Consider the following 19,470-nt stretch of genomic DNA (forward strand, 5'->3'; position numbering starts at 1 on the left):
TTAAAATGGATCTAGAGGTAAGACCTTCTATGTCCCCTTTAAAATAAACCTGTTAGCTGCCTTTTAACCAAGGTAATGTGGTCAGAAAACAAGGCATTGAGAATGCACTAATGCCTGGGTTTGTCTTAAAAAAAAAAAATCCAACTTTAAATGAAACTGTATCTTCACGTAATGCAAATTGTCATTTGTAGTCTCTGAAATAACTGAACTTCCACAATCATTCAAGTTAAGCTTGCAGGGCACTTATGTCATGCTTGACGCAAAGAAACGTGGCTGGTTTTATTAAAGAAAATTATCGCAGCACTCTGAAAGGATGAGTAAACCTAAAGTGCATCACAGAAGGTAAAACTAACCCTAAATCTGTAATTTAATAGTATTATTTTATATATATATAAACTGCTAGTAACTGCGTATAAGCTGTTAAAAGACTGTTCGATTATAAAAAGATCAAAAGTGAAAAACGCAGAACTTAAAATTTATGCAGTAATAAAAGTTGTTTTCAAAAATAAATTAACTATGTACTAACATTTAATATACCCCAGTATAGATAGTAATGCAACTCTTGCTAAAAAATAGTTTTAAATACAAAATCTAGATCATGATCTATGTAGACCAGTTAATCTGCTGCTACTTTTTTTTGTTTTGCATAAATTTAGCATAAATCTTCAATGTTGCCTAATGTAATTTTAAATGTATTTCAAATGTAAGTCCTAAAAGTCTGTAAAGCTTGAGTTGCATGACTTTTTTTGCTGTGTAATGTAAGCCTTGCATGAAATGTTCTTTTTTTTCCAATTTTGGAAAAACGGAATATGCCTTTGAAGACTTTAAATGGTTTCTTTCTTTTTTTTTACAGGGAGTTAAAAAAAATAATTATCTCACAAAACTAGAAGAACTGTTTAGAATCTGGAGTACAGCCTTCACTCAGGTAGGTGGTTGACTAATGAAAGATTTCTAAATGGAGCTCACTAGTAGTTGAACAAATTAAGTGGGATTTGGAAAGCACAGTCAGTATTGCTTGTGCCAACACAATGGGCTGAAGTCTTCTTGCTAAATTTACTCTTGTGCTCTGTATTGCCTTTGGCTCAGAGCCACAAAGTGGAAGCAATTATTTTGGCACAAAATGAAATGCAATGACTGTGGCTGGATATTGAAATTCTGTGTACTGTACGGGCTGGAGCTCCATCACTGCGGGGGGGGGAGAGAATGTCTTGACAATATAGATGGTTCAGGGTGCCTGTCCAGTCCAGTCCAGTGATGGAACAGCAGGTACTGCTTGTGTTAGAGGCTTGAGTTGCCTGTGCTGGTTGCTGAAATTTTAATTGGTGCAAGTTCAAAATGGCAGTCTGGCTGTGTGAAAGCACAGCGGAACGTGACAAATGGACTGCAGGGGGAAAAAAAGCTGAGCTGAGTGACCGAGACAACAGGCAAGCGAAATAGATCGAGTTGACATTTACAAAACGGGAGGAAATTAATCTGAGTCTTAACCACAGTCAGTTCCTAATGAAAGTCTGCAGAGTTTTCAGATAGCCTTAGCTCGGTTCATCTGTCAGTGATGGGCATTTTATAATTTAATGCATTTTGTTAACCTCATCAGAGGAGCGTTTTTCACTTGTATTTGGGATTTTGGGTTTAATCAACTTTCCGAGTAAGGCAGCGGGTGTCATTCGCTCCTGCCGTTGGTGGAATGTCAGCATTGAGAGGTTTGGTCTGTGGGACCAGAGTAGAGCTCCACTAGTACAGAATCTGCTTGCTAAGAGTCTCTGTCGCATTGGCTGGAACCTAACGGTACCAAAAATCCCCAAAACTGTGGAATCAAGTTCATATGGCACATGGTGAAGCTTCCTATTCCTCTATGAGTATTGCATTAACTTCAACATGATGGAAATTGGGCACTTGTCATGATCTCGTGAAAACTATTGGATGGAAAGGCATGTGAGCATACAGGGAAATTTCACCCCATAATGGTGCCATACTGCTTGTCCACCACGCAGTACTGGAGTGGAGTAGAAGAGCATGTTACTAGTCCTGTCCCATTACGTTAACAACTTCTGCTTCTTCGGTTTGTTTCAATGCTGACATGACTGACGTGATCCAACAATGTTCCCACAGGGACGCTCAACACAAACTCTAAAACGAAGAGGACGCCCTTAAGCCTCTCGAAGTCTGAGAAGTGATGCGCCTTCCTTAAGGACGAACCCAGCCTTTGCACAGGCCAGAGAGCTGTGCCTCTGACGACTACAGCGGAGAGCCAGAAAGACGTGCATTTGTAAAAACTCCTTGCATACCTTCAGAGCATGATGGCAAGGTTGTGGGGGAATGGGCAGCATTGTACCTTCCCCCACGGCACAGGGCATTCTGTGCTAACTGGCTGGTCCAGGGTGTGTGAGTGGGCTTGGAAGACTGAGTGGCTGACTTCTTGATGCCGCTCACAAGATGACGGTGGTGAACAGTTGAATACTTGCCTGTCATTGTGTGGCCTGAAACTTTTGAGCTAATTCTGAAGCAGGTTTTTAAAAAGGCTCCTGTGTCCTTACTGGCACCAGTGTGTTGGATCTGTGCTGCGCACGGCCAGACAGCCATCAAGGCTGGCCAGCTCCCCCGAACTGTGACGGAGGGCGTTGCCAGTGGCTCTGAGCCCTTCTGGTTCGAGATACCTGCAGGCAGTGTCGCTGGCCTTACTGCCTTGACTCAAGCAGGGGAAACGATCTCACTTTGGAATGCTTTCGTTCCTGTGCTGTGTATCTAATAGCCTTCATCAGGATAAAGTTCTTTTTGCCATCCAAGCACTTTTTCTCTGTTTCTTCTGCAGGAGGGGTATACTTAAGATTAATTTCCCTGCCAGCCAGATCCGTTTTTGTGTTTCCCTCTGTTTTTTGTTGCGTGGAAATTAATTGTCGTGATTTTGCTTTGTTTTGAATCGCGGGAAGGCCCTTAAATGAATAAATACTGCTCATCTGGAGCACACTGTCACACCTTTTTAGCGCAAAGCATTTGTACCAAGGCTGCAGTTCTTGTACCACGTCTGCACGCTAGTACACAGCAGTGCCATACAGACTAGTGAGCTACCATGTTTTTGACAGTCTATTTTTTCAGTTGAATCCCTTTAGACTCCTTATTTTACAATCAAGTTAAGCCGGTTACCTTTCAGATGAGAAGCGAGAGAAACTGCGTAGTATGATGAGAAGTTTCCTGTAAGGGTTTGTCAGCTTTTCTCCAAAAATATAATTCGGAGAACAAATGTACTTCCTGCCAATTATACTGACAGAATCCATTTGTGATGAGAGGTGGTACTGATTGCATTGTCTGAAAATAGGACCCTGCAGTATTATATTAACTGCAAAATGGCTTATTGGTACAGATTTAATAAGCATTAGCTTCCATTGAAGCTCCATTAAACATTTGGAAAATGAGGCTGCAGTCCATGGTAAGTGGAAATGTAATGTAAAATCCCAAAAGCAGAAAATGGAGAATTCCATTAATTTTGTACTCCTGCAAAAAAAAAGAAAGTTTCCTGCACCATGATTAATATAATGCAGAGCTGCAGTGTGAGGCATTCTGCTTTAATACACTAAAAGCCAAATCCGTTTAAATGTTATTTATAGAATTTGAAAGCAATTTCGAGTTCTGGTGCACTGAACTTCTAACCCAATTGGTAAATGCATGCTGTATGTGAGAAATGTCATTTTGCTCAATCAATGCCGTTACCTTCAAGTTGTACGGATATTGTGTGGATTTCGATCCTGATGATATCCGTTTCATATACATAGAAAGGGCTGCTGTTCTGTCAGTAAGAGACAAAGCACTTCCCTCCTGTTCCTGAGGTTAACTCTTGCGCAATCTGTCCGCCATCTGTACCCTGATCCTCCCAGGCTCATCAAATCCCAAGTGGATCATCCTGTTCCATGCAGTCATGACTGGAAGGCTTTCATGGTGCTTATTGTGTAGGGTGCAAAAAAACCAAAAACAATAGCCCAGATTAGATCCCACCAGCTGTCGGTGCAGAATTCTGCTGCGTGTCTTCCAGACAGCGTCTCTTGAGTGCTGCCTTCCAGTCTCTCGTTATTGCAAGGTTCTGCCTCGGCTTCCCCGGGAACAGTGCCTGGCCTTGAAGGTGCATTGGATTAAGGTTATTGGGACCAGCAGGGTTTGCATGGACCTGTCAGAGCTGCTGTAAGGACTCTATAAACTTCAATATACAGCCGCTCTGGTTGCCAGCTCTGGAAAAGTCTCCTGAAAGACTGCACATCCATGTGGACTGTTTCATTTCTAGAAGTCATTTTCAATGTGTTTGTGATCAAAGAATTTATAATAAAATTCAATAAAGGTGTAATGAATGCCTGCGGTTTGTGTTCTTTCTGGTGCCGTTGCGGAGTGTCGTGTTTTTTTGTTCCCTGCGACGTGCTGTTGAGCCAGCTTGGAAAGTGAGGATGCAGAATTGCATGCTGTTGAGTAAGAGGACTTTCCAGAAACGAGCGAGGCATTGAGAAAAGCTCTCCGATTTTCGCACAAGTTGCACCCCTGCCTTTTGCCCTGCATTCCAATACATTTGGGTCCTTCTCAGTCAAGGTTATGCACAAGCGCTTCACACACACAGAGCTTCAGAAGGCACAAAAATTAACACATTAATGTGGACAGGTTATAAATGGATTGGAGTGTTTAGAACTGCTGTGCTTCGAAGCAATAAAATGCAGAGTGTTAGGATTTGAAATGGTGTTTTTCGATATAGGGCATCAGCAATTTCTCTGGAGAAGGTTTTGCTTTCCAAAGGCATCTGAAGCCAGAGACTCTAATTTGTGATATGGAGGACTAGCCGATTCCAGGAGTTCAATATAACTTGAGAAATTGGCAGGCAAATGTGTAATTTTTTCTATTAAGAACACCCATTGATTTTGAAGGGAAGTAAGCGCCGAGTGCTGATTCATACTTGTAGGCATTTCAGAGTTGCGGGATTGTAATGTTGGAGATCCGTTTCTCCTTCTGAAAGAATGCCTGACTTGTAGGATAGGATATACTGTATGACATTTTGTTGTGCATAAGAATGTTAATTCTGGTTTCTTAAGTATTTTGTTTACAGGGCTTTTGCCATTTTGTAGTTCGTTATTTCATACCAAAATGCATCATGACTTAACATAGTCAACATAGCTGTAGCATCTCCTTTCAGCTACAAGTGAGCAAATAAAAAAACTGCACATTAGCGTCCAGGACTGCTGAAAATGATGCACAGTGGGCTCCAGGCAAAGGAAAAAAATTCAATGGCAACTAAAAGGAAACCATGGTGATCCAAAAGCAGCCTTTCGAATCCGCAGTTTGAAAAAATCTTCAGAATCTCAACCTCTGCTTGTAAGTGCATCACTGTTTAATAGCTGCCTGATTTTTTTTATGGGAAATGCGGTTTTCTTTTCTTTGAAATTGATATTCCACATGTGAGTGATTTTTTTTCTTACTCTTGCAGAGAAAAATGAATATCGACCTGATGCCTCCAACCTAAATTGGTCTTCTTTGAATATATAAAAAATTAGAGAGAAACAGACCCAAGTTCAAGTTACCAAGGTGAAACTGAATATTATTTTCCAAGATAATCTTGTTGGCAAACTTTCCTTTCCGTTGGGGACTGTTTTTCCATTATGGAGAAGATTACATTTGATTTCATGGATGAGAATGGATGAGGGAGCTATAATTGGACTAGAATTCATGAACAAGTTTGCGGTAGACTTTTCTCAGCACAGGGTTCACCTCTGGTCAGTTCATATTTTTTTTAATCATCCTTTGCAAGAGCTGTTGAATCCCTGTGCAAAAAAGAACATTGTATGTGCAGTATTGCAAGGTTGTTTTTTTATATAACTAGGGCCATGTTCGTGAGATTCTTACACACCTCGCATATTTCTATGAAGGCAATGAAACCGGCATAAATCTTTCAGGATGCTATGCTGAGACACGGACTTGAGGTATTGTCAGTGCTCAGGGCCTTAGAGCTGTTTCTCCAGTCGTTCCCTACTTCTTGAGAGCAGGTGTTCTGCATAACGGTTTAGAGGACTCTGTACAGTACTGTCCATCGTTCTCTTAGCAATACGTCCTTAAGTCGACTCCGAAAGGGACCTACAGCAAGTAAGAGGTGAAATCACAGCAGAAAGAAATAACGAATGAGACAGCTACAGCTTTTAACCTTCGTTACGTGGACCAATATGCAGGGTGTTATCATGCTACATCGTTACCCACTATTACTCACCTGCATGCTTGGTCATCTTTGTCCATCTCTCCAGCCGTTGTCAGAAAGCTGTTTGTTCCAGGTGAGGGGTGCTGCACAGTGGAGCCCCTCCTGGAAGCACAGGGCATGGTGCACCACACCCTGGAGATAGCCACTGCAGGGCATTGACCCAGACACACAGGGACACACCAATTCACTGGCATGCAAGGTGAACTTGGGAGAACATGCCAACTCCACACAGACAGATACCCTAGGCAAGCATCGGACCCAAGACCCAAGAGCTGCGAGCTAACAGTTTTAAACACTGGTGTGCCATGCTGACTAGAAACAGTTCAAGTGTTGACTACAGAATAAAAACCATGGAGAGACTTTTGGCTTTTTAAATTGATATTAATTTTGATCTAAAAACCCCAAATATTTTTCAAAACCTTGCGGATAACTCCACATAAGAAGCGGCTTATTTTTGTTATCCTCTGATGTCGGCATGAGTTGGGCTTGCAGAAGCCTGCAATTTTGCTAAAATGTAATCTTTGAGGAAGGATAATCTTAAAATACCTTCCTCACACGAATAAACCTGATGAGCAGAATGAGAGTGCCCTGCCCGCGCTTCTGTGCGGGGACCGAGGAGTGCGGATTGTCCTGCACATGGCAGGCCAGCGGATAAAGGAAATGAACTGGAAGCCATCAGCTGATGGAAGGAGGATTATTTTCTCAAGAAGTCTGTTCTCAACGCTGAGCTGCTCTTTAACCTGCATCCTGCTTTCTCCTAAAAGACCCACCACAACTTGACAATAAACACCTCTGGGAGAAACAGAACAACTCTACAGTTAGAGACCCTTGCATTTATACAGCGCCTTTCATCCCAAAGGATCTCAAAGTGCTTTACATACAGGAGGGGACCCACGTCATCCAGCACTGAAGGGCAGCCCCCACTCCAAGACAGTCCAGGTGGAGAAACTGCTTCAGCAACTGGATTGAGGTGAGGAATATAGGTAGGCCAGCTACTGCAAGTACTCTTACCAACAGTGCCATGGGACCCTTAATGACCAAATGAGACTTTAGTGTGGTAGCACAGTGTCTCCATTCACCATACTGGAACATCTGTTTGGAACATCTGCTCCAGAGGTAAATGCGCCACCTACTGGTCCACCATGAAAACAAGCTACAAAGGGGTAACATTTCAGTCACACTACCAGATTTCTATCACTGACAGCAGATTGATTTGCACGAGGATTTTTCTTACAGGTAATTAACAAACCAACTCTGCTGAAAAAAAGGACATCAAACTGATATTTACTGGACCAAACAGCACTCCAAAACTTTTACTGAGCCACTGTCCGATAACACAGGTGAATCTGTGGTAGAGACCAAATCAGATACAATAGTGTTACAGCATCTTCATCTTGTAGCCTGATGTATCTCTGATGGATCAGATTTAACCAGATTTGAAATAAAGTAGTAAAACTAGTTCCATCCGGTTTTGGAGATTTGATTTGAGTTATACAGTACCAAGTAAATGAAGCCAAAGCAAGTTTTTCCTTTAAACAAGTTTCAAGTTGCTGTTTTCTGATGTGTACAGTGGCTGAGACTCCTGGAATGGCTCATGTTACTAAACATGCTTGTTTCTCCCCTCACACAAAACTCTAAGCCTTTTAGGTCTGTCATTATGTTCCCAAATGACTTTTTTTCCTGACCTCTTTTGTGAACAAGTCCCTCTGTGATAATTGATATGAATCAATTGTCATGTCAAGTGGGAGCTGCTGGGGGAGTGGTGCTTCACTGGATCTCTTCTGTACAGCTAGCCCTGCTGTGTCAACTCCGCAGTGCGTGGGGTTGTGCTCAAAATGGATTTATTGCTCTTCAGTTTCCTCCTTGTCTTACTCTACTGGAGAAAAAAAGCATGCTGTAGGGCCACCAGTGCAGTGATATTTTAATGAGGTGGCGAATAACGCTTTATTTTTTAATTGTGCCTTTGCTTTCATAAGGACAGAAGAAGAGTTCCAAACAGGCCACTCAGTGCACACAGATCATTTAGTAGTTAGTAGCTAATTGATCCAAGCATCTCATCCAGCAGATTCCTGAAAGAAACCAGGGTTGTGGGTTCAACAGCTTACTCTTCCATCCTCCCACAACCCTTTGTGCATACTCACTTGATTGGAGAACTTCATCCAGCCATTTCTTGGAAGAAACCAGGATATCAGCTTCAACATAGTTGGGGAGCTTGTTCAAGACTCCTGTACTGTAATCCCACAATTCGCTATTTATTAAATATTCCTTTTAACTATTATTTGTTCCTCCCGTGAACATGATCTTCAGACAAAGCCAAGATGGCGATCGAAGGTTGGCTCTAGAGCTGAGGAAGGGGGTGTGTCCCCTGTTTGACTAAACCCCCCCCCCCACACGCATTTATCCTGATTACATGGGAAGTCAAATCACCTGTAAAGATTGCTTGTGTTCTTCCAGCCAAGATCAGAAGCTGAGTGGGCTGGAAGACGGCAATGAGCACTCCACAAGTGGCTGCTGTTACTCTGCTCGACATGTGGGGGTTTCTCACCTGTGCACAAGGTCTACATATTGATACGTGAGGATTTCCTTTCATCCTTGATAGAAGTTTTGATTTATCTAGACCACCATCATTAAAGAATTCTAAAGAAAAATCAGAATGTCTGCACGTGTATATGAAAGCTGGGATTTAAATTCCCATTTCCAAAGAAACCTTTAAAAAAAACAATTACAGTAGCCAACACCAGTAGCTTTGGATAGGAAATTAGCCTCACCTTGAACCAGTTTAACTGGAAGGCATCCTGAATTATCAGATGCTTTTGTGTTTGCAACTCGAATGGCCAGGTCTATGCCTGAAAACAAAATGTTCTTGCCCTGACTTTGTGCAGAGTTGGATTCATTCACAGCTGGTCTCTTCCTCCCTTTGAAGTTGACCAAACAGAGTCGCAGTCAGAGCTCGCAGCTGTCAGAGCTGTCTGTTTCTGGATGCCTCCTCTTGTCACTTATCATTAAGCCCGTCCTGTGGAAGTGTGGCAGTGCAGGGAGAGTGACGTTCTGTTGTTGTTTTTCTTCATGCCAACCACTTACCGGCTCTGCAGCAGATTGGCAATTCCCAGGTTGGCTTTTTCTGAGAGGAGCACCAGCTTGAGGGCAGTTTTGCTGGGGCACACGCTGCCACACTGCAGCAAGGCTTTGACCACTCTTCAGTTGTGTCCGGGGAATGCTGTTCTTGACAACCTCACTCTGGCTGAGACCCCCACAGAGCTGTGCCTTTGCTGGTCGATTGTGACCATCTGAATGGGAGAAGCTTGATGCCATCAGCTTCAAGTGAGAAATGTGCTTCTCATACAGTGCATTGAAATGCATTCCCATTATATCATCTCAGTTCAAGTTACATAGAAACATAATCACCCAGAATACCTCTCACCCTTGTTTCTCACGATTGAAGTATATTTTTATCAAACAAAAGATTTTTGACATAGATGCTGTTCAGCCTATGCCTAAAAGTGAAAAGTAACATGCATAGAACAAGTCTTTTTTACTATGGTAATCACCTACACTGAGGAACTGCAGTTTAATACCGTGCATGGGTTATGCTTAATTTTTTGGCTTTGATTGCATGAAGATGGAAAGAAATGCATAAAAATTCCACCTCTCAGCGGCCCTGGAAGGGATTTGTTACTTTTATTTCTAGTCAGTACGAGGATGAGTTTGGTTTGTCATCACCAGCAGCCCATCCTCATGAACATGATGGCTTCTGAACTTCTGATTGAAACCAGACCGAGGAGTTGACTACAAAATCACAAAGATGCTGTCGATTCCTTTCCAGCTATGCCAGCTGTTGCAATTTGTAATCGCTTGTTTTCCTGTCAGTCCTTGCGAAACACGGACCTCCGCCCCTGTGGATAGGCTCATTGCTCCTTGCTCTCTGCATGGCGAAAAGACACAGCAGAAACGTTCGACCAAAACAGGAGCTTTTGGTGAGAGCATGGTTCAACAGCCATGGTCAGGTTAGGCTTCAGTTTTCCCGTTCGCTGAAGGCATAACTTACAAGGGATGTCACAATCAGCTAGCGCTCAGGAACCTAGCTGCTGAAGTCTCACAATTATTTCTGCAAGAGCAAATCGCGACAGCAGCTGAAGAGGCCATGCCAGTTGTCAGATGAGAAAATGTGCCTTTATGATTTAACCATTGCACAGACGGTACCTCCACTCTGGCCGGACTGCAGTAGGCCTTGAGCTGGCTTTGCATTCTGCACTAATATAACAAATACACAACCAGTTTTGTGTGGCTATTTTCTGTAATGAAAGTGTCATGCATAATGCATTGGCATTACTTTGCTTTTAGTGATTATTGCTGCATTTAAGTGCTAAGAGATAGACTAACATATTAAACGAACCACAATTTCCCACACTGTTAAATGGGATAGTGCAGCACTTTATAGTCAGACACTATCTACTAAATATACACAGATTTATCATTTTCTACAGCTCTTGTTTTCTAGTATTCTGCAGACACTTGTAATGCAATTGTTTGTGGTCTATAACATTGACTGTATGCCTGATCTTAGATGCTTTGGTATCTTTATTTTAATCACTAAAGTCTGATCACTTCAAAACCAAGTGCCCCTGTCCTTACAGCAAAGGTGCTGTGTGATTCAGTCTCGTTAGCTATTTGTGTTATTCGATGACGTGGCTTTTTTGCCTGAGCTGAGCAGCGATAAGGGGCTTACACCAGTGCTTAGAGTTCCCATTGTTCTGCTCAGCTGCTCTTTCAATTAAGCCAATTACATGACGAAGGTCAGGTCTTTCTCCTGCTTCAGTATACCAAGATCAGTCCTCTTTACATGCAGGATCTGGTTTGTCATTAACTGGCTGGAGATCAATAGGTGGTACGCAAACAAAATTAACTATTCCTTTCCACTGTCAATGGCAATAACAGCTCACAGGTAAAGACTGAAACCTTGCATAATGCCATTCACAATTCAGAACTGAAGGCAAACAGGTTTCCCCCCTGGAATTACTCTTGCTTCCTTCCCAATATGATCTTCAGGCAAGGCTGCTGTAGCTTATCTATTTGACTCTTATTTGAACCCAGGCCTCCAGCCCTGAATTACAGTTTTATTTTGCCCTACGTTACTCAGACACAGTGCTCATATCCCATATGACATTATGAAGAGATTGTCCAGCTAGGGGCTGGTTATGAACTGCTCACCTGATGCCTTCTAATACGACTTGACATGAACGATCTCACAAGAAGCATGATTGCTGCGCACAGGGCTCTGGTGCATTGCTAAAGGCAACAGCAAACCTGGCTAATGTGTTAATTCAGAGAGCTTCGGGCATTTAAGGACAGTGGCTGGAGGATAAAAACAACACGTACAAAACAGAAACACAATTCAGGCTTCAAGGAACTACTGAAACCCTACACATACCTGATGCCTAGCTGCATTCACTGTCTTTGAGTGAGTGTACAGTATCTTTGGGCATAGCTATAAATTTGTGGAATCTGTGTTACAACATCCTGTAGCTTGTAATTGTTGCCAGGATTGGACTGACCCTCTATTAGGGATATACTATAGTATTTAATAGAGGAATTATATACAGAGATATTTAACACAAAAATAACATACTTTCTGCACACTGTTATCTGTTAATGCTAGAAATCACAACACACCAAGCCAGAAAACATATGGTACAATGGCAGCAGGAGAAGGAAGATAAAACCTGGTGTTTTTGCTAAGAATCCCTTCAGGCCACAGAGGGTTAAAAACACAGCGTGCGTGGCACATAGCAGAAATCTAACAGAAATCTGTTATTTTCTAGAAAATCTTATTGGTGGCTGAAAATGGAAGTGCTAATTACATTCAATCCTTGGCCTGTTGTACACTCAACAACACATTTTTAATGAGAGTTGTGTTCATTTTCTTTCTCTCCATAATCTGAACAGAGTGTCCCTTAATGTATTTAAAAAGTGATTAAAGAACTTCAAGACCACAGCAAAGGTTACTAAGAAAGAGGTGGCCGTCTGGTAGTCCGTCCATCTTTTCCCGCTTGTCAGTTAAAAAGCCAGTGTATCGGCTTCAACAGCATGGGTGGGTGGCTTGCTCCAGACTCCCACAACGTCTGCTTTAAACTTCATCTGCCAGGTGTGTGCCCAGTAATGAATTTTATCTTACTCTTTTTAAATAGATTTTTAAAAAATCCTTCGCTGCTTCTACAGTGATTTGTAGTCTTCCTAATGTCCTATCAGCAGTAGACTTGACAAGCTCACAATCTATTACTGAGCTTATCTGATAGATATAATTAAGAAGGGCAGTGGTCCTAATACCGTGGACTGCAGTACTCCACTAATTACGTCACCTCATGTTTGAGCATTCGCCCTTCATCTTTCCTCTCTGTTTTCTTTTCACTTGCCACTTCTCAATCCATACACCAGGGTTTCTCTGAATGCCCACTGCCTGCGATCTGGGGATGTGCAGGCAGGGGCGGGAGACTTCACCCTGCAGACGTCTGGGCGTTCTGTTCAGCTTCGTCCTTCGTTCCCACGGAGAGGGCGGCCTCCTTCTGTGTTCAGTCCTGCACACGTGAAGGCCGTTTGTCCCTTCTGCCGTCTCCAGTCCCAGGCTCGGCTTTGCCCTGGGCTTTCCACTTCACGTTTCTTCCTCTCCAAGTCACCAGTGGTTCATTTTCATTTCAATTTGATCTCTTAAACCTGTCCAGTGGGGGGAAGGAAGGAAAAAACACTGGATATTGGGAGGTTCATCAAATTCATCTTTGTGTTGTTTGATTATGAAGGGCCCTGATTTGAGGAGCTCAGTGGAACACTTACAAGTACAATACCCTGGAAGTCTAACAGTGTCAAGATCCATTGTTCTCTATTCAGGCCATCAGTGTGGATACTTAATAAGCTTTTCTGTGTGTCATTAATATTGGACACGACGTTGCTTTGCTTTTGTTCATGGGATTAACCGTTTTTTGGTGTGTGTGTGTGCTGCGGGCGCTGTACAGCTGTACTTTAGTGCCCTTAATCCTTCCATAATCCTGCTGCTGTTCACTAGCAGGTGTTCCAATTAGAACAAAGGTTGGAAGGAGGCAAGGATGATGTAACGGTCAGCTCCCGGAATACAGCCTGAGAGAATTTAAGATGAATTTCTGTACACCCACCCTCATTGTGTTCCTTGTTTAAGAGGATGTTTCTGGCGAACACCAGAATGAGCCTTTCGGAGGCAGGAGCATGCATTATGAGCATGAGAATTAATACATGTGTTTGAAGAATATATGGTGCTTTCTGGACAAACACACAATTGAGTTGAGCAATTCCATTATTTTCCTCTCTTGTATTTTCTATGGGATTAAGCATTTTGTAGGGATTTGGCAATACATAAACCCCACTAAAGACCCCCAAGGCTTGTTCCGGTTGCACAGAGCAGCATAATGGCTTTCCACCTCAGCAGCTGCTAAATAGACTCTGTTACACTGAATGGGCAATGTTTCCTTAAGGATTCTGTGAAGGAACACATTCTCTGGAGCCGGAAATGATCTTAAAAATGCCTTGTGGCTGGGTTTGTTCTAAGGAGACGCACACAGAATACCCAGTTGCCTTATTACAGGCCGACACCTCTTTCACAAGTTTAAAAATGAGAATTAACAGAGCCCTCTGTTCAGTTTTAAAAGGCTGACAGAGGCACAGTCTCCAACCCACTGATTCATGACTTTTCATGACAATACAGGTTTCCACTTGCCAGGGAGGTTTACTCAATGAAAACCCACCAATGAGTGATCTTTTTTTGTGTCATAATGCTTTTTTTAGCCGTGAAACAGCTGTGCACTGTTCCTGGTAAATACGATTACTACAGTTACGCAGTCTGTGCTGTCTGACTGCTCTGATTCATTAGTGGCAATCCTCAAGGAGACAAGGGGAAGTGCTAACCAATTTTCCTACATGTGGGACAAGACATCCCTTCACCTGAGATGTGCCCATTCATTTGCAGTTTATTCAAGATGTACAATGATGGATAGACCAAGGACAAAACTGCTAAAAGGATAAGATAAGACCACTTTATTGTTCATTTACAATTTCTTGCATTAGGAATTCGTCTTTTCGCATACCCCAGCTTGCTCTCCATGAGACACTCAGACAGGGAGAGATGCTTGGGGTCAGAGCGCAGGGTCAGCCATTTATACAGCACCCCTAGAGCACCTGGAGCCCCTTGGGGTTTGGGGCCTTGCTCAGGGGTCCAACGAAGCAGGATACCTCTACTGGATCCTTCGCCACAGTGCCACCACTCCACTTGTAAGGATAAGAAAACCTCATTAAACAGCACACAGCCGGAGAGTGAGGAGTCAGGAATTTGGACTGGGACAGTTGTGATTTCTAGATTTTTATTTTCTGTCATGATTGTAGCTGGACATTGCACATATAGGGATCATCATCTGGTGTGTGGTGTGTGTGTGTGTCTGTGTGTGTGTGTGTTGGGGGGGGCGTAAGCAACAGCACCCCAGTCAAACCCCATTGGGGGCCTAGTGGAAGAAGGGGGGGGTGACATGGTACCCACAGAAAGCAATAATTATGTGTTTCCCTCCATTCCACTGACAATAAAAATATGGAAAAACAGAGCGTAGTGGGATTTGGAATCTTGGAACCGTGCTCTTTTTTTTAATTACAGTTCATGCTAAATCCCATATGTTCAATATTAGCTTGTAATAATGTGGAGAAGTCATAAGGGAAGCTCACCCCAGTAGCAATTTTGTGTTTGGTTATGCCAGTGCATATACAGATTCTGCAGACTATAAATAGAAAGGGAAAGGAGAAACTGAGTGTGACTTGTAGCTTGCTGGCTGCAGTGATTTGAAGGAATCCTTGGGATGGGTAATTGGAATGCACACATTCCAGAAAGTGCTCCTGCAGTGCTTCTTAGTGTGTCCCAAATATGTTGTGTTTATCTAATGATCTGCACGTGATAGAATAATGACAGGTGGGATTTAATTGTAGAATTTGACGTGTGTGCTCTGGAAGACAGATTTGACACTGTCTGTGTTTACAGAGAGAGTATGTGACATTCCGAGTAACTGCAAGACGAGGATAACCATTGCAAAAATAACCATCAGAATATTTATGGAAATGTAGTTTCCCAATTTTTAGTTCTAATGCATATGCAAGAGCCTCTGTCCCAAACATGGCATTTATCATAACAGAGAGAGATGGCCCAAAGTCTAAAAGCTACCTGTAAATGCATGGGTGCAGAGCATTACAGGAAAAAGCACTTTCGTGTGCTCCTGTTTGTTCTAAGAAAAACAGTCCTTTTCATAGCAAATAAAAACTCATTTCAAACCTGCGGTGACCTGCCCTGTGACTTCCTTGTGCACCCCCACAAATCGTGAGACCAGGCTTAGGAATGTTTTTCACTGACAGGTAAGGAACATTATCTCTTCCTTATTACACTTATAAATCTAGTCCAAAGCAGATTCCTCTGAGGTATTCATAAAGCCAGCCAAATGAAACCATTTCAACCATTAAATACAAAACATAGGTTGCAAGTGGAAACTATACCTTGAGAAATGTACGTTGAGAGCAGGCAGTACCTCTTCACACTAAAGGTTGTGGTAATCAGAACAACATACCCAACCACGCTGCCAATAGCAAAGCCCTGTCTAATCACATGACATCAATCAGACGAACTGGAGAGGCCAAATTACCTCTCATTTCAAACCTTCCCTACGGTTTTATGCTTATAGTAATGAAGAAATAAATGCATCCAAGAAACACCTCAGAACGTTTTTGTCTCTTGAATGCCTCTCCTTAGAGGTTTATTTGTACATGACAAATTTTTATTTGGAGTTAAATGTGTAGCAGAGAAGAAGTAATAAACCATGCATTAAGCTAAAAGAGCTGTCCTCAAAGACCATATATCTGCTTTAAGAGGCATTTTAAACTTTTTAGCCTTTTTGTGAGAATAGCTTAAATAACTCTAGAGTGGTGTTTCTTTTGTGAGAGGATCTTGGCTCCTCTCCAACTCACACCGCCTTTTCTATATTCATTACTATAATTGAGTCAAGAGACGACAGAGGTTATACTAATAAATTCCCAGCAATGCACAGAACTGACAGAAACAGATATGTTTTTTAACCTCAAACGTTAAGTCTTAGGTGAAAAATCTAGGGGTAATCCTTAATTGTGAATTATGCTTTGAATTCAACATTGTATATATTAGTTAAATGTGTGTATATCACCTGTAAAATATTAATATTATGGGTAAAACATTAATGTTCCTTCCTACGTCAGTTGCCAAGATAAAAAGTACATTAAATCTAAACTAAATTACAATTACTCGTAATAAGTGTGGAATGCAGCTGCTAGAATTCTAACAAAAGTCTCAAAAAAGCCATATATCACTCCTGTGCTGGCTTAGCTGCATTGGATGCCAGTGCATTACAGGATGGATTTTAACACTCTTCTGTTATTATTTAAAGTTCTGAATTTTCTGCTACAACATGATTTACTAGGATGCTGACTTTATACCAGCCAAAATATTCAGTACATAAGATCTCCTGACTGAAGACAGAAAGCTTTGTGTTTCAGAGGTGAACAACAGAAGAAAAGGAGATGTGTTGTTACACCGTGGAACTCTCACCTCTATTTACACCTCCACTGGTGTAAATATTATCAGGTATTATCAAGTTGTTTTCTTGTTACCTATATCTTTTCTGTAAATCTTATATTGCTGTTCTTGTTTTATTTCATTCTGTAAAAGAGATTTGAATTGCATTAAATGAATTGGATAAATAATTAATGAGGATGATTATTGTTAATTCTAATACTGATAATGCAATGCTGTTGCCTCACCCTGACACATTTTATTCATGGTGAACCGAGTTCAAAGCAGTCTCTACATCAGGAGACATTTTCGGAAATGTGCTTTGGAACGGAAAGAGTTGGGATTGGCCGTCCTCCAGATTAAAGTCACACAGTGTCAGCGGCTGGTCAAAGAATTTTCCCTCTTGCTATAGGGGGCATCATGAACCTAGAGCCCTTGCCTTCTGTGGCAGCTGTGCTGGCGGAAACTACCCAGCCACGGTGCTGAAGCTGACTCCCTGAGACCTTTCAAGAATGACTGCAAAACATTTGTGGATCAATAGGCTACTAACAGCCTAACAAGCAAGACAGGCTCTCATCTGTAACTCTTTCTCTCGTGTTCAGACATGCTGATCTCTGCGCTGAAGGGATGGAACCGTTCCCTAATAAGATTTACCTTGGTATACCATTGTAAAGCAGAGGGAAAGCATGGTAAAAGGTTAGAGAGGTTCTAAATAATTGCAAGCCATAATTTAGAACTAACAATGCAAATTGAATGACAGGTTTAATCATCTTAAAAGGACTAAAAAAAACTGCAAAATACAGGACACTCTCATAAGACAGGTCTTCTTTTATAAAAAAAAAAATTGTTTTACAACAGCAGCAGGGTTGAAATTAAAAAGCAGTTCAGAGACAGGGGTTCCTGTATGACAAAGGAACACATACAGCACTATAATCTAGTATCTTTATAGACATGATGCCCCTGCTGAAAGTGCATTGCAGTGCTGTGGAGAAGGATTATCATAAATTGCTATCACTGCCTGGCACAGCCATGGGGGAGAGCATGGTGAATTTACTGTGCAAATGTACCGTGGTAAGCTCTCAAAGGCGCTGAAACGCAGAAACCTTGTAATTAAAACCATAATAGATGATGGTTCTGTTTGCAGAAGACAGGCGGCCCCAAAAAAAAAACCTAATGAGAATTTGGCATGCAGCAGACACATGCAAAAAAAAAACAAATGCAGTATCCTCTCCAGCAGTAAGTGGATTACCACATTTATCCCACCCATATTAGCCAGGCTTTACAAGAGGCTGATCTTACACACTGGCTGGAGTGCAACATATCCACGGTGCAACATGTAGTTGCCTTAATAAAGCAATCACCGATGACCATAGAATCCATTTCAGTCCTGCACACAGATTAAGTGCAGAAACATGTGAAGGACGGTGTGGGTGGCTGGCAGGGAACAAGCCGTGCACTTTTGAACAACAGCAGAAGGGAGATAGTCTATGGAAGAGGGAGATATTATTAGAAAAGAACACGGTTTTCATCTCGAACTGCACAGGGGTTCTTTCTCGCTTTTAGCATCGCAGAACTTCCCCCTTCTCAAACTAAATGGATGCAATCTCAAAATCACGCTTTTCTGCTTCTCCAACCTTTGAAACCCTGCTCCGATGTAGGGGGGCTGGTGTGTGAGGGGGGGTTTAAAAGCTCTCATTAGCTGCTTCCCCGAACCTTGAGGGATTTAATTTACTGACGATGCCTCAGCAGTACAAAGAAGGCGTTTAGAAAGCACCTTAAAAAGTGTAATCAGAAGGAAATCACAAGAATACTAGATCAGAATGTGTTTCATCTGTGACAGAGTGGTAGGAAAGCCTGGAAAGTTTTCCTTGGCTTCAGCAGATGAAATGTTCATTTATCAGAGGCCACATATACAGAGGAATAAAAAGGAACACTGCTGGCTGCTGCTTTATTGCTTCATCCAGGATTCTCAGCTCACCAGGAATCCTGTTTCCACATTATGATTTCTCAGCAGCCTAAATGCACTTTCTGAATTGCCTGAGCTGCGTTCTTGAGCCTCAAGTCTTACTGGTGTTTGCAGAAGGATGAAATGCAAGGGTAAGACTGTCCCAGTAGCCACACTTCTAGGGCAAGGAGCTCTGGATTGTCTCAAAGACTAAAACAGCGCTGTGCAGTCCTTGTCCTGGAAGGCCGGTGCGTATGTAGGCTTTCAACTAGTCTGTTTTGGCAGTTTTGCACTGCATTTCAGTTGCTGCTGCTTAAAAAAGACCAAGAAAACCAGCAGACATTGGTCCTCCAGGACCAGGGTTGGGCAGCCTTGCTCTCCAGCCCAGCTGGATTGAATCTGGGCCATGTCATGAGCTAACTTGTGTGGCAGTGGCACACAATTAGCTGGCCCAGACTCTGTTGCTAGGCACCTGCAAGTTGAAAGAGAGGTCATTAAGAGATGTGCTGCTCCTCCAGTCAGAGCTGACTCTCCTATTAGGCACTGTGGAGCTGATAGCGTATCAGTGGACACATGGCTGTCCAGGGGGGCGTGTCTCATTCTCTCCTGAGTAATGCAAGAATTCCACCTGTAAAGTCCAGTCATGCTCAACTGGGCAAGTATAAATAGGGCTGGTGATTCCAAATTCTTTAAAATATTCTAGGATGAAAGGGGGCAAGA

This window comes from Atractosteus spatula, chromosome 14 (genome assembly GCF_055471065.1).
Source record: "Atractosteus spatula isolate fAtrSpa1 chromosome 14, fAtrSpa1.hap1, whole genome shotgun sequence".
Taxonomy (NCBI): domain Eukaryota; kingdom Metazoa; phylum Chordata; class Actinopteri; order Semionotiformes; family Lepisosteidae; genus Atractosteus; species Atractosteus spatula.